The following is a 15,680-nucleotide window of genomic DNA, read 5'->3' as shown; positions in this document are numbered from 1 at the left end:
CAGCTCCATTCAGAACACATTGTATTAATAAATTACACTGGGGTTTAATTAGCCAAGACTCTATAATGCCGCAGGCCAACACACACACACACACACACACACATGCCTTATCAGGTGTGACTCCCAGAGTCTTTCCACAGAAAAATTTCTCTTTTGCACAGGACTGTGGGTAAAAGTCAATAACTTTGCCAGGGTTGACAGATTCAGCAGTCTTCAGAGAGATCGGGAAAGAGATGGAAAAAAGGGAGCGAGAGAAAGTGATTATAACTGCTAAAGAGGGTTTTTGGGAGCAAATAATACAATAGAAATATGTCAGAAAGATCACACAGGGGGGCAATTCAATTTGCCCAGATCTGAATTTATTTGCAAAATTGCTGACTAGTGATAAAATGTCATACTATGTAGGTCAAATAAGCAGTGGATATTTTGAAAAGTAAATTAAGAAAAGTAGTAATTCCACCTGTGACAGTCGATGGATACTTTTTTTTTCTCAAAAATATGTTTATACACCAATATTTTGTTCATTTGAAGTAAAATAAAGATAAATGTGTTTTAATTCAGCGACATGCAGTGCATCTTATTTGCTATGATAACATGCACTCATCTACAGGTTTTTAGGTTAGGCTGATATACAGTAAAGCCTATATATATATATATATATATATATATATATATATATATATATATATATATATATATATATATATATATACAGTAAAGCCTATATATATATATATATATATATATATATATATATATATATATATATATATATATATATATATATATATATATATATATAGCTGCAATAAAACAACATGTTTTTACATAATAGGATTGTACATAATCACATCAGGTGATCTGTTGGAGTTGGGTTTAGATAACATTTTGAAAGGGCAAATTATTCAGCCTAGCCCTCATAAATGAACCTTAGCCATCATATCCATAGTTCCTGTATTTGGACAGTAGAACATGCCTCTACACTCATTACAGAGGGCTTAAAAAGCTAACACAATTTCAATAATGAATAAATTCAAATAACCACAGCTACAGCCATTAATACTTCACAAATCCTCTAGGGCTAACCCACTGTATGACCCATTTAATGCCAAAGGGGCTTTATACAGGAAATCCTAAATAGTAGTATGGTGTTCAGTTCTCACTCTCTGGCACGTCGCCGTTCCCTACTAAAACTTGATGCTCTGGTCTGATTGCACACCCTGAACATTTTCAGTTCAAGAAGATCCGTCTGCTTTCTATTGACTGCAATATATTACTATAAGTGAGGTGAGTGTTTACAGTTAGAGTGAGTATCATGTAACAATGGAGAATCCACTGTAAATTTGTCAAAATTAACCTCCCAAACAACAAGGTTCAATAATAAGAATGGTTTGATGGCCTAGGGCCACCTTGAGACAGCTGAAAGACCCGTTTCTGTCAATCTTACGCACAATGATCCTGTGCATGGGCATTTTTATGACTTTCAAGCTTAAACATCTGGAATTCTATGAGCCATTAAATGTGCCGTGTAATTATGCTGATTTAAATATGTTACCCTGAGTTATCTAGCAATGTATCAAGCTGGTTAATATAAACGTGGATTTTTTGAAATTGCAAGAATGACTTGTGATCATCTTGGGGGTTGAAAGGGTTAAAAAATTATAAATGTTCTGCAAGTGTATGCCATCATTTTCAATCACTTACTCAGTGTAAAAAATATAAATAAACATTTACACGTTACATAACATTGAACATTAACTTTGTTAAATTTATAATAATATATGTAATACACATTGCATTATATATAGACAGACAAAAGGATATACAGACAGACAGACAGATAGATAGTAGGCTTGCCACGATAGACGGTGATACTGGGGTTAAACTACAACACCGGGCACTTCACTCGCCCACCGTGGCACCGACCCTCACTGTCGCTTTGATATTTTATACTAATAAAAATGATTTAGTTCAGTAAAAGAAGCTTTCTTGTTTGTTTTGCTAATAAACGGTCTACGTTTGGTTATATATTATATACTGTACTTAGCCTATTTGTGTACCTTTTTAAACTTTATGCAAGTTTTTTGTTATTTCATATTAGGAATAGGCCGCCCTATAGCATGGTGTATTTTTATTTGTTTTGTAATAATAATGTTTAATAAATAGGCTAAAGTGAGTTTGATGTTGTATTTTGTTGTTGCATTCAAGCAATTGATGCTGAACTGCCACTAATTCAAAATTAAAAGTAAAATGCACACAGCGCATTTAAGCAATTTAAAAGTAACGAAAACGAGGCAAAGAGGGAAAATTCGAACAAACTAAAAACTAATAATTTCTTTATGACGTATTGACGCTATTTGAAAGTGAAAGTTAAATGTGCACTCTGCTTTTACAAGCTATTTAGAAGCAAAGGAAAGCAAGAAAACAGGAAACCCCCACGGTGATACCGATAATACTAGTTAGATAGATAGATATGTATTTTTTATTAGTTAAAAATATAAATGTATCTACAAAATATATATATATATATATATATTTATAATTTATCTTCATTTATCTCTTTATTTATTTTCTGACACATAAACATACAAAAATCTATTGGCCCAACTAGGCCAGTACAAACAAGTAAATGACTGATTGACCAAATTATTGACTGATACTATCATTTGTCCTCACAGGAGTGTTGAAACACAAACATTCATATGTCACAACTTGTTTCAATACAAAACTAATGATATTTTCTATCTCCTACCTCTAAATTAAACTCTCACTGTACCCTTTTTTACATCACTGTACCTTGAATTTTTACATTATAATTAAAATATTTACTGTTTATAAAGCTGTTTTCCTGATGGGACCACACAATGTAGTTGATTTCAGGTTATACTATCCTTGGAGGGATGTTTGTTCCCCTCAATGTAGGCAAAAGCTGACACTCACACCTTAATTAGTCAGATCTACACACAGCGTTGATTCAGATTTTGAAGTGGTTCATAATTGGACCAGCAAAAACCACCCACGATCACATCCACCACAGCATTATGGAAGAACCTTTCCAATGTGTGTACAGTATAAATGTGTGTGTGTTGCACTGCAGGCAATATTTTATCCAGCAGACAGTAGAAAGACCAGAAATTTTCATTAGAAGTAGCACTCAGTTTCTTATGCAATCCCCACATTTACTGCAGAAACACACTTTTTCTATCATGGAGCTTTCTATTGACATCTTTAGCTTTTATACTGGGGGATTTTCCACCTAAACCTCAAACATATCTCATTGACCCTCATGTTGTGTTCTGGTCATTGGACCCAGATAGGATTCTCACATTGGAGTAAAACATACTACCTTTGCACTTTTGGGGGACTTTTTTTTTTCCATCTGTTGTGTTCCCAGGCAAAAATGACGAGCCTACAAAAAATTGCAGACAAATTTTTCATGAAGCTATTTATACCAAATAAAGAACTGATCTTTTTATTAACTTGTTATCTTTCAGTTAGCACTGGTCTTGTTTTTCTTTTTGGAACTGACTGATCATTGAACCTCAGTTTAGGACACCTTAAGTTGATGGTAGTGACTGACTTCCATAGTATTTTTTTCCATACTGTGGAGATCAATGGCTACCGTCAGCTGTTTGGTTACCATCATTCTTCAAAATATCTTCTTTTGGTTTGAAACAACTTGAGGGTGAGTAAATTATGATAAATATTAATCTTAATGCCTTCACATGAAAACGAAAATTCTAACACAAAAGAGCTGGAAGTCAACAAGTGCATGGATTCAGATCCTGGTCCATTTAGTGCATGCAGAACAAGACACGCACACATACACAAACATGAATCATTTCCAGAAACTCCTGAGGACCCATGCCACTGTTTCAAGATGCACACACACACACACACACACACACACACACACATACACATTTAGGATGACACACTCATTTCATCATCCAGAGAGCACATTGCTCTTTTCACTCTCCCAATGTGCCCTTGTTCTCTGTCTATCTGTCCATCTTGCATTGAGTGCGATTCTGTATCTTTTCTTTCGTGTGTCTCTCATTTTTATGCCTTCCAGTGTTCCTCTGGACCGAAAGAGAAACAACAAAAACTGAAATTAGAAAGGGCATTTCATTTGTTCATACTCATATAATCACCAGCAGGAGACAGTTTTTGTGGCAGCAGCAGGTCGATGCATGTAGCTTTAAGGGCTTTGTTCTGATTATTCAAGAGAAAGTCATTTATAGAAAAGTGGTTGTGTGTACAGTGACCGTTACGTGGGTGTTTTTGTGAATGTTTGGAATAGTGCAACTGATTTAGATGGAGAGTTTTTAAAGTGTTGCTTAGAGGTGCCAGAACTATTTTTCTTTTTTAATAAAACTGTGGGATTGAGTGGCCAGGGAGTCTAGGAATAAAAAAAAATATGCTCTTAACACACTCATTTTATACTTGAGCAAGATAAGCAGACGCTTGTATGAGATGCAATTTCTTAGTTTATGATTCACAAGCATGAATGGTTTGGAGAAGAACCGGTTCAGTCAGCAGGATGGATTACACAATCAGAAAAACTGACATGTTTGGAACAGGAATGCAGAGATGCATTTTGTTTTGTGTGTGTATTTGAATATGTATATGAGAAAATGTTGTGTGGTAATTCATAAGGAAACATCAGCATAATTAAAAACATCAAACTGTAATATACAATGTGTCACAAACAAGGCAGAGAGTTTCTTTAATTATTAATATATTATGTTTTATATTTAGAATTAATAAAATAGGTTTAAATAAGTTTGGCACAATTTTGGGATGCATAAAGTTTTCTGGGCTAAGCTTGATAACAATGGCAGTGGGTTACATACCAACCTGTGTCCTACCTGTTTTCGCCATCAAGCACTTTTGTGGCACATTTTTTATAAGAAATTAATTCATTAAATAAGCCACTGTTTTAATTCATTTTTACAACAAAGGGTTCATGAAATGCAAACCAAATTTAACCACATTCCAAAACACAGCTATTCAATATTTGCCTAGCTTGACCACCTTAGCCTGGTATGACCTGGTTTTTCTGGCATTTCCCTTTCACACACTTTTGAGCAGAAAGGATGAAAATCAGCTTTGGCTTCCCAAGTGTGGATGAGTCAACGTGATTTAGACAGCAAAACCAAGTAAAATTACCCATACCAGCTTTTCTCTTCAATAACATAACTACACACATCCTCAAAGAGCTGGCTAGAACCCACACACCATATTAAATCAGTAATAATATCTGCTGCATTTAGCAGTAACTGTAAAAGGCGAGTGGTTATTTTCATTTGAGTGATTGTGCGGCTTAAGCTGGTGTGAGTAGGCTAATCGCTAATGCTAGCTCATGTGATGAGGCAAGGGGGAAATCTCTAATCTGTATTACAATACACATTCTTTTCAAATTCCCCAAACGAATGGAAGGAATAATGCAGTGTTCCATTCAAATAGGATACGCAATATTCCTATTCGATATCAAAAACATAATATTTATTTATACAACACATGGCGGATGTGTAAAGAAACAAAATGACAATTATCAAAGGGAAATATTGTTTCAAAGCTTCTTTTTCTTTCTTTTTGTTATCTGCTTATAAGTGAATGCTTAGCTGCCTGAGTGCTGCAATGTTTGCTTAAATGCACATAACCACATCTAAATAAAATTATCATTCCATTAGTTTCCATGATGGAATTTATGTCATTTCAAGTGCCATTCTAATGCACAATTTCAAACAGGAAGCTGGTAATTGCGACCTTCTAATGTGAACAGAACCCAGACTAAGCATCAAACATGTAAACAGACAGGACAAAAAAAAAAAAGTCTGAAGGTTCAGATTTCAAATATTTGAGTAATTTTGACCCAGATAAGCTAGAGATAATGAGAAAGAGCTAGTTTGAGAGACACAATTGCCTACGTTATGGTCTAGGCACCCTGCTGCTGATCGTTACAACAGATATAAGAAAGCAGGGCATTTTCAAGCCGCCTGGAGCACTGTACCGGCTGCGTGGGATTCTGTTCTTGCTGCAATGCTCTGATAATTTCTTAATCGGCTGTTCAGAAACCATTTCAGCTCATGGGGAATAATGCTGAAACAACTTAGCAAAAAGAAAGGGAAAAGAGTTCAGACTGGTGGTGGTGGCGATCTCCATTTAGTGTACAATTACTATAACCAGTATGTGTGCATATTGGTCTGCCTCAAAACACACGTGCAAACACCGTCCACAAGTTTCGATTGTGATGAAATCTGGCCTGTGATATCATCAGCAATGAAAACTTATGCATGCAGAGTCTCCATCTGGCTTTGACCTGTGGGTATATTATATTATATTATATTATATTATATTATATTATATTATATTATATTATATATTATATCATATACAACAATCTAAGTGAAAAGTTGAAAAGTTAATTTTATATGAATTTCAGAACTACTTTGTATTTGCAGTTTTCCATTTAGCTTTAATGACAGCTTGCAGTCGAGCATTCAGACATCTGTCAAAGCCCCGGAAATGATGACTAGCGGAATAACTGTACTTCTGTCGAGTAAGCAAAAGGATCCGTCTTCCTCTGGTTCTGCTCGCATAACTTTTTTCTTTTAATATATCTGACAAAGTCCCCGAATTGCACTCTCTTTCCCAGGCTAAGAAAACCATTTCTAAAGAAACAATATATCATTCCAGAGAAAGTGAGACAGAATAAGAGAATATACTGGAGAAATTTGTCCTCCCTTCTGCAGTTTTAACTTTGCATCCAGTGGAAAGAACAGAGGAGGGAAGATGCACGGCTGAGATAGCAGGAGGAAGAGGAGAGTTGAGGAAGGAGAATCGATGCTCTGAGCTGAAACTCCTCAGCGGGCAGCATGGGACACGGCTAGTCTCACCGCATCTGACAGCTAATTGTTTCTCAGGAGCTTCCAGAAAGACACAACTATATTATTATCAAAATACCAAGTGTCATAGTAAAAGGTCAACAGAATCGTTGTGTGTCATACCCGTCTGGAGATGCGAGAAGAAGCATGCAGAGAAGCACTAGTCATAATGACAAGACCTGACGTGACCTCAAGTTAGAAGAAAAAAAAATATTGCAAGTCAATTAAAACCTAATTTGGAGGCCAAAGTCAGTGTCAAAACTACAAAATTCTGCAGATTTCCTTTCAGAAGCTCGCTCTCACGACCTCTGACCTCAGTGCTGTCTTTTATCGACCCAGTTATAGACGGACAAGAGAAGTCATATGGTCTGTAAGAATATGATACATTAGCAAAATCAGCAAAATAAGACAAAATAAAATAAATGCTCACCGGTAATAAGTGCTCACCGGTGCAAAACTCACTGCTGTGATTCAAGGGTGTTGATAAGTGGCTTTTAATGTGTTCCAAGTGATTTTTTTAGACGTAGCACTTATGTCATCTACCGCTTTCAATGCTCAAGCCTTTTTCAGAAACTCAAAATCAAGCAGATTCTGATTGGCTGTCAAGATTTTTAGCGTTCAGCATCTGGAAAGAGATTTTTTTTTAAATGAGTCCAAAATTATTGCTCCTCTGTGTCAGGATCATTATATTTGGGATCTGGACTTCCATATTCTCACAGAATTGAAGTGATTATTAAAACTTTGCGGTTATAGTAATCAGCCTTATTGTGAATGTGAAACTTGCCATGGCCTTAAGTGAATAGTTTTTATCTAAATAAGGCCTCAACATGCCATACATTTGAAGTATAACTCATGTCTATAGCACAAAAAGAGCAGGATAAATTTCATATTGAAGTCTAATACTAAGGGTTTTGGGTGATGCTTGCTGAATAAACACCAATGTGTAAAAAACAGTACATTTTAAATGAGAGGAGGATCAAACATGACCAAGGTTGTCTTTGGTACGCCAATGTGAATGTGTTTTACAGAGCAAATGCTCAGACAGAAACCAGCTCTAATTCATTTACCCGTTCATCCCCCTTCACTTATTCACCTCACTCTCCTTTGCACTCCCTCCAGTCTTTCTGTCAGCTCCTCTGGGTCATATTACCCCCACAAGGCAAGACGAGATTTTAATGCTCTCCCTCCGTTTGGTGCCCTAAAAGCTTTAAATGGAACTACGATGCAGGATCAACTTGAGAGTCAAATACAGGTTTGAAAAACCTCATGGAGGCTAAACTCAGATCAGAAACTGAAGCTTAGCTCAAAATCTCAACGAAAACAACTTCCTCTCCCCCTCAAGCACTATGCAGAACTGATAAAATGCTCCATCCCCTCCGCTGGCATGCCGTGTCATGGCCTCTCTGCTAGATCATGTATTGTGGAATAGATTACAGCAGTGCAGACTTCTGGGATAGATCACAACTATTACTGCTGGGAGAGCAAAATATATCCACCAAACCAAAAACTCTCGCTCTGTTCCAAAACATGCAGAACTGTCTACTGAGGTACCAGTTTAAGTCGTCGACTTGAAGGCTGTTCCAAAAAATAGATATATATTAATGAAGATGACTCCTAAGATACCTTTTTTTGTGTGCCAAATTTCAAGGCAGCATCTCAAAGGGTTAGTTCACCCCGATAGCAAATTTATGTAATTAATAACTTACCCTCATGTTGTTTCAAACATGTAAAACCTCCGTTTATCTTTGGAACACAGTTTAAGATATTTTAGATTTAGTCCGAGAGCTCTCAGTCCCTCCATTGAAGCTGTGTGTACGGTATACTGTCCATGTCCAGAAAGGTAAGAAAAACATCATCAAAGTAGTCTTTGTGACATCAGAGGGTCAGTTAGAATTTTTTAAAGCATCGAAAATATATTTTGGTCCAAAAATAGCAAAAACAACGACTTTATTCAGCATTGTCTTCTCTTCCGTGTCTGTTGTGAGAGAGTTCAAATCAAAGCAGTCTGGATATCCCGTTCGCGAACGAATCATTCAGTTCACCAAATCGGTTCGCATCTCTAATACGCATTAATCCACAAATTACTTAAGCTGTTAACTTTTTTAATGTGGCTGGCACTCCCTCTGAGTTCAAACAAACCAATATCCCGGAGTAATTCCTTTACTCAAAAAGTACACTGACTGAACTGCTGTGAAGAGAGAACTGAAGATGAACACCGAGCCGAGCCAGATAACGAACAAAACATCGACTCATTCACGAGTCAAGAACTGTTTCAGTCAAACGCGTCCGATTCGTGAACCGAGGAGCTGATGATACTGCGCATGTGTGATTCAGCGTGAAGCAGACCGACACACAGAGCGTCTGAACTGAACTGATTCTTTTGGTGATTGACTCTGAACTGATTCTGTGTTATGAGTGCGGGTAAACCGAAGGCTTGAATCAACGGCAATCATCGCAAATGGCGCTATTACGTCGAGCGCAAAAGAACCGGTGAACCCTTTTCTTCAACCGGTTTATTGAATCGAACTGTCCGAAAGAACTACTGGTGATCCGAAAACCGATGCAACCGTTTCTTCACTCTTGAACGAGTCATTATCTGGCTCGGCTACCGTACACACAGCTTCAATGGAGGGACTGAGAGCTCTCGGACTAAATCTAAAATATCTTAAACTGTGTTCCAAAGATAAACGGAGGTTTTACGGGTTTTAAACAACAGTAGGCTAAGTTATTAATTACATAAATTTGTTATCTGGGTGAACTAACCCTTTAAGTAGAGAAGGCAATGTCAGAATGCACTGCGACAATCTCAAAAAAAAAAAAAAATCAAGATGGTGGACAGATGGAGAAGTTAAATACTGACTATAAATAAACTTTTATTTTAATAAAAACGTACTGATACTAACAGTTTAGAATTAATTAAACATTTAATATTGTACCAAATATGTGTGTATTGTTAATTGTTATGCTTACAATATCAAGCTGTTAGCTTAGCAACATGCTAAAAGCAAAACGAGTGTCCTGTGAGAAGACACACGAGATGCTGCCTGTGAAGAGCATTACAAATTTGTCATGTATAATCTATTAGAATGCTGTCTTGAAAGGTTTCCATGTAGATAATAAATATGCTAACTAATTTTATAAACAGAGCTTCTGAAAAGAGAGGAACATGCATCTTTCCTGATACCATCTTGGTTTGGATCTATGACCGGGCTTTGGGTCTATTTCCTGAAAACTGCTTTGTCCCCTCTGCTCTGGCTTCCCTCGCTCACAGATTATGAGCTGTGGGGAGGACAGGTGAGACCGCCCATAATTCTTTCACAGCAGAGGGTCGATAATTTCAGGAAGGGACTATATATCTGACTCCATTGCTTATTATTACACAAGGGTCATAATTCTCCAGCTCTGTATGTATAACACTGCAGAGTTTAACTTTATCAGAGTCACTTGGCTATACTGTGACCTTAAACAATGAGCTTCTAACAAACAGGGAGTGCTGATGAATGCACACTCACATATACAGTCCAAAATGTAAATAAATAATTATCTTCCAGTAGCAAATGAGAAGATTTTGAGTAAATAAATATTTCTTAACAGTCATAAAACTGTACTATGCATTGTTTGTAAATAAAAGTTAATGAAGCACACAAAATAAATGTGCAGAAATAAAAAATATCTGAAATGAATGAATATATAAATAAATATATATATATGTATTAAATGGGTAACATATTATAACATAAGTATAATACAAGAACAATAGTACTGTAAATAAAAAAATAAAGAAAATAAGTGCAAAATTAAATAAGTAAATAAATGAATAATTAAAAAAAATATATTAAGTAATTGTTAAAGTAATTATATTAAGCAAAAAAAGGAAATTTAAATATACATGTAACTAAATTAATTTATAAGTACAAAGTGGACAAGTATAATATAAATATAATTAAATAAAGTCATTCAAAATAGAAATTCTTAAAAAAAAGAAAAGAAAAGAAAAAAAGTAAAGTAAATTGCTATCTATAAATAAGTATAAACAGATAAAATATGTAATTAAAGAAGCATAAATAAATAAATGTAATGTAAATAAGTAAATGAGTAAACAAATATGTAAATAAAAGAATAAAAATTAAATCAAAACAAGTTTGAAGTAAAAAAGAACATGGATAAATGAATACAAACCAACAAGTTGTATTTTTTTCCCAGCAAAAAGACATCAAAGGACTTGCTTCTAGAAAATTAATTTTAAATCCTGCTCATACAAAGGCAAAGTATAGAAGTGTATGGCACGGCTCCAAGCACAACACGCCAGTCACCGCATCTCCATCTTATCTTGTGTGTGTTCGTGTGAATGTTTGGTAGACTCCCAAGCACTTAAATTAACTTAATGTAAATTTGTTATTACCTACCCTTACTCTGGGCTCCAAAATCTCTTCAAAAAGCAGACCTCTGCTCAAACAGAGTTCCATGTAATTCAAACTCCAAGAGAGGCCCTAAAGATCTTTCATTCAACACAGCTGTTTGAATAAACTATTAAAACTAATAACGACAAGACCTACAGCAAGTAAGCATGTTCGACAGGAGGTGATGGCAGTTTGACCTCTCCGTAAAATGATGTGAGGCTTGGTGGCTGACAAAAATTAATCACAAGAAGACCCACCCAATTAGGCACAAGGCACAAAAACACAAATGTACACTAAAAACCACATTGAATCTTTTAGACTCCAGAGACACTTCATTAACAGACCTCATCCAAATCAAGAGGCAAATAGAGATATGTTTGAAATAATCACTTGTTCTCTCTCGTCTGTCAGCAAGTGTATTGGTATTCAAAACGTACCGTTAGCTGTTAAACATTCATCAAGACAGGCCAGACTGAAGCCTCTTATCCTGCAGTAGGGCAGTTTGGGCTACATGGGCTATGTGATCTGGCTTACAAACAAACTTATTTTTATGCTAATAGACTAGTCCATAAATACTATATTTACAATTAGATTTACAAACACAGAGTCTGGTTCATAAAACATGAGCAGAAGGAATTTCTGAATAAATGCTCAAGGCTTTTTGGCCCACTGAATTTTTTTTGGGTGAAACTTGGACTAGGATAATGTTGGATATACAGAAACATCCTACTAAGGCTCCCAGAACACTTCCTCTGTCTCTCATTGGTTGGTTCCGTGCCAAATTCATGCCATTAGTTGACTCGGTGCTGAACAACCAGATATAGACTTTAATGCATCTCAGATTAGGTTGCAATCCATCTTATATGCTGTCTTTTCGGATAAAGCAAAATACACACAAGTTTAGGGTCTGTAAGATTTTTTTCCTGAAAGAAATTAATACTTTAATTCAACAGACACATTACTTACAGACTTAATTTGTAAAGAATTTATAGACATTTATAAAGCTGCAAAAAATCATTTTCAAATTAAAATTTCTGTTCATCAAAAAAATTGAGAAAAATCTGTTTCCACAAAATATTAAGCAGGTGTTGGCCTAGTGAATAAGACACATGCCTTTGGTGTGAGAGACCAGGGTTCGAATCAACTATGAGACAACAATGTGTCCCTGAGCAAGACACTTAACTCCGAGTTCATCCAGAGGCATGCAACCTCTGACATATATAGCAATTGTAAGTCACTTTGGATAAAAGTGTCAGCTAAATGAATAAATGTAAATGTAGATTAAAAACACATCTCTTTTGCCAAAAGCATTCGAATAATGCATAATGCAATTTAAATTGCAGTAATATTTTACAATATTACTGTTTTTACTGTATTTTTAATTAAACAAATGCAGCCTTGGTGAACATAAGAGATTTATTTTAAAATTATAAAAAATAATAATAATAACTTTTTCAGCAACTACTAAAAAACTTTTGATTCAGCTACTTTTGATTCATTCCAGGTCACATCATTACCACTGTCAGTAAAAAACGTTTTTTTTCCCGTCTTAGGAAATGGCTTGACGCGGTGAGATTGTCTCTCTGTACAGGTGAAAGTTTAGCTGGTGAACATGCTTTACTATAACTTTTAAGTAGCGCAGAAAGACAGAATTTACACACAATATCGCACACTTCCTGGGTGTAATCACCTTCTGAGAAACAAACGCGTACACATACTTATTATCATAGTAACGGGACTGACAGGAGCTATTAATCATTGTCAGAGACAGAGGCAAAATCCGAGATGAGGCTTTATGGAAAATGGCTTGTGATAGCAGAGAAACCTTAACCAAAGTCTCACTCTCTCTTATATATGTGAAGCTTATGCTTTCTTTCTGTAATAGGAGCTCAGTGTCCATCGTTGCTGCTTTATAGCTGGCAAAAAGAAAAACTAGGAGTCGGGATCTCATAGTAAAATCAACGGCAGCTCATAATCTGCTTCGCAATCAGAATTTCCTTGCTGCCTCATGAAAAAAAGCAGACTGCCTCAGGCTTCAATATAAATGCAATAAGGTAAGGGTGAAAAGACAGAGTGTGTTTGAAAGCGCCTGCACTTTTTTCTGTAGTTGGAGGGTCTGGTTTCATGTTTCATTGACCTTCTTTGCAAGGGCGTAACTTTGGGTGTACCATTGGGGGGGGTTAAACTTGCGGCATATTTATTAATTAATTAATTTATTGAATAATTTTCTTGTGTAAAATGTAACATGCTAATTTGCATAATTTAATTATGGAATATCAGATATATCCTGCTATAGCTAACAAATTTGTGAAATTTGAATAAAAAAGGAAATAATAGCAGATCATCAGTCATCAGCGCTGACAAGCAATGAATGACGCGTCTCCATGGGAACCATAAAGCGATATTAAGATCGGTCGCCTTGAAAAACGTTTAAACTTACGTGTGAAAAGGTTAAGTAAGGCTTACATTTAAATGTGTCTTTGTTTTGTTTTGAGTGTATGGTCAATAAATAAAGTAATTAAAAAGATGGGCACAAAACATGTTTGTCATGTATCTACTCCCCACACTTTGAGAAACGCTCAGCTAACTTAACAGCCAATTTAGCGGGGTACCTCCGTTTGGTCAGGATTCTCTTTTCTTTTTTTCTTTTTTTTGGCTGGTGTCGACAAACAATGAAAAATTGTTGTCTGGCTGCCTTTCAGTGTCCTTTTCATCTTTCCGTCAGCTTTTTCCACCCATTCATCCCAGGGACTGCGCAAAATAGTGAACAAACTTGGTAGAGAAAGCAGGTTGGGTAATACCAAGTAGTCGGTGTGGGGGGCGGGGCGGGGGGTACATTACAGATTATTTAAAATATGATACTATCTTTCTTGCTGGCAAATGAAATTAATAAAGAAAACGAACAAAAGTATTTATTCTGAATATTTCATATTATTTTAATCTGAATGGTTTGATGATATTGAGGGGGTTATATTAATTGGATCTGATTTTTGGGGGGGTCATGACCCCCCTAACCCCCCTGCAAATTACGCGCATGCTTCTTTGTATAAAAAGCATGGATCCAATCCTTTACTGAAGGAAAAGAGAGACCATGGCAGCCAACAGCAGACGTGAGTCACCAGCAGGAGATCAGGGAGTGGCTAGAGAACGGTTCAAGACAATCTCGAGAGAAATTACAGCTCTCATGCGCTTTACTACTTAGTTTGATTCTCAGATTGTTAGGAAGAGAAAGGGAAAGCAATTTATCCTATTAAATTACTTCCTTTTTTCCATTGAACCTCAAGAGGAATGTGTAAATCTACATTTTTATGACCAACTTGGTGAGTTTTCTAAACAATTACTTGTTAAGCCCTGTATAATTAAATTGATGAGGTCATATATATACACACACACACACACACACACACACATTTATATATCTTACAAAATCCAAAATAATTACACAAATGTATGCATGCATCATAACATTATAATGCACAGTATGAATGAATGGATATTAATTTTGGAATTTGCTAAATTATAAATTTAACCATAATATGAAATGACTATTAAAATTATCATACATAATATTCAAATTCAGACAACATGTATCCAATACTGAATGATACTTATAAATATGTTACCTGTGCTGGCAAAATGAGTCACAATGAGCAAAAATGCAAAAATTAGTTGTTGATTTGTTTTTGTTTTTTAGATTCTACATTAAAAAAAATCCTTCATAGTGATGTATGATTTGGTCGCCTCAACCAAAGAATGACTGAGCTACACCTGTTTGAATTCCAAACATTATGGTACCTATATATTATGCCTCCCAACCATGTTTAACTTGACAAAGCATCTTAAAAACACAGTTGTAAAGGCACGAGATGAGATGAAAAGCCAAAGACAACCATCAGAATGTGTATGCCATTTTTTTAAATAGACATACTATAATACTTTACTGCACAAAACAGAGACACTTCTCACATTTCTCACAGCAGGTGAATGTGTTAAAGTGCTGTTTGGATGAATGCAGCAGTGATGCTTTAAAGGACGATGCTTTAAACTTCACTGTAAGAGTATACACCGCTGACAGTCTAACAGCACACTTAAGAGCATCACACTGTCCGCATGCCAAAACCCGTTATGAAAACTGCATCTTGGTATTTATACCTTTTAAAAGCACAAAATAATAAAGCAAAGATAGAAATTAGAAGCAATTTTAGATTAACTTGCCCATCCCCACTCCTTACTGCCAAACACAGACTTACATCTAATTATTCAACTCTTACTTTGGACTTTCCCCCTCTCTCTGCTCTCCTCCTCCTCTTCGGTTTCCTCTGATCCTCTTGAGTGCTGCTGCAGAAACACTACAATGAAGAAAGAATGAACAAAGGTCATTATTACAATG

General features: G+C 35.8%; 1 protein-coding gene across 1 annotated transcript in view; it reads right to left on the bottom strand.

Moving 5' to 3' along the window:
* The window catches only part of LOC127975505 (plexin-B2), a 96,461-nt gene that overhangs the window by 31,409 nt on the left and 49,372 nt on the right, over window positions 1-15,680 (bottom strand). The window contains exon 2 of the mRNA XM_052579650.1: window positions 15,562-15,639. The gene's annotated coding sequence lies outside the window, so the exon portion shown is untranslated. The remainder of the gene's footprint in view (window positions 1-15,561; window positions 15,640-15,680) is intronic.

This window comes from Carassius gibelio, chromosome A4 (assembly GCF_023724105.1).
Source record: "Carassius gibelio isolate Cgi1373 ecotype wild population from Czech Republic chromosome A4, carGib1.2-hapl.c, whole genome shotgun sequence".
NCBI lineage: Eukaryota > Metazoa > Chordata > Actinopteri > Cypriniformes > Cyprinidae > Carassius > Carassius gibelio.
The sequence above is the reverse complement of the archived record's forward strand: the minus strand, read 5'-3'. Positions and strand labels throughout refer to the sequence as shown.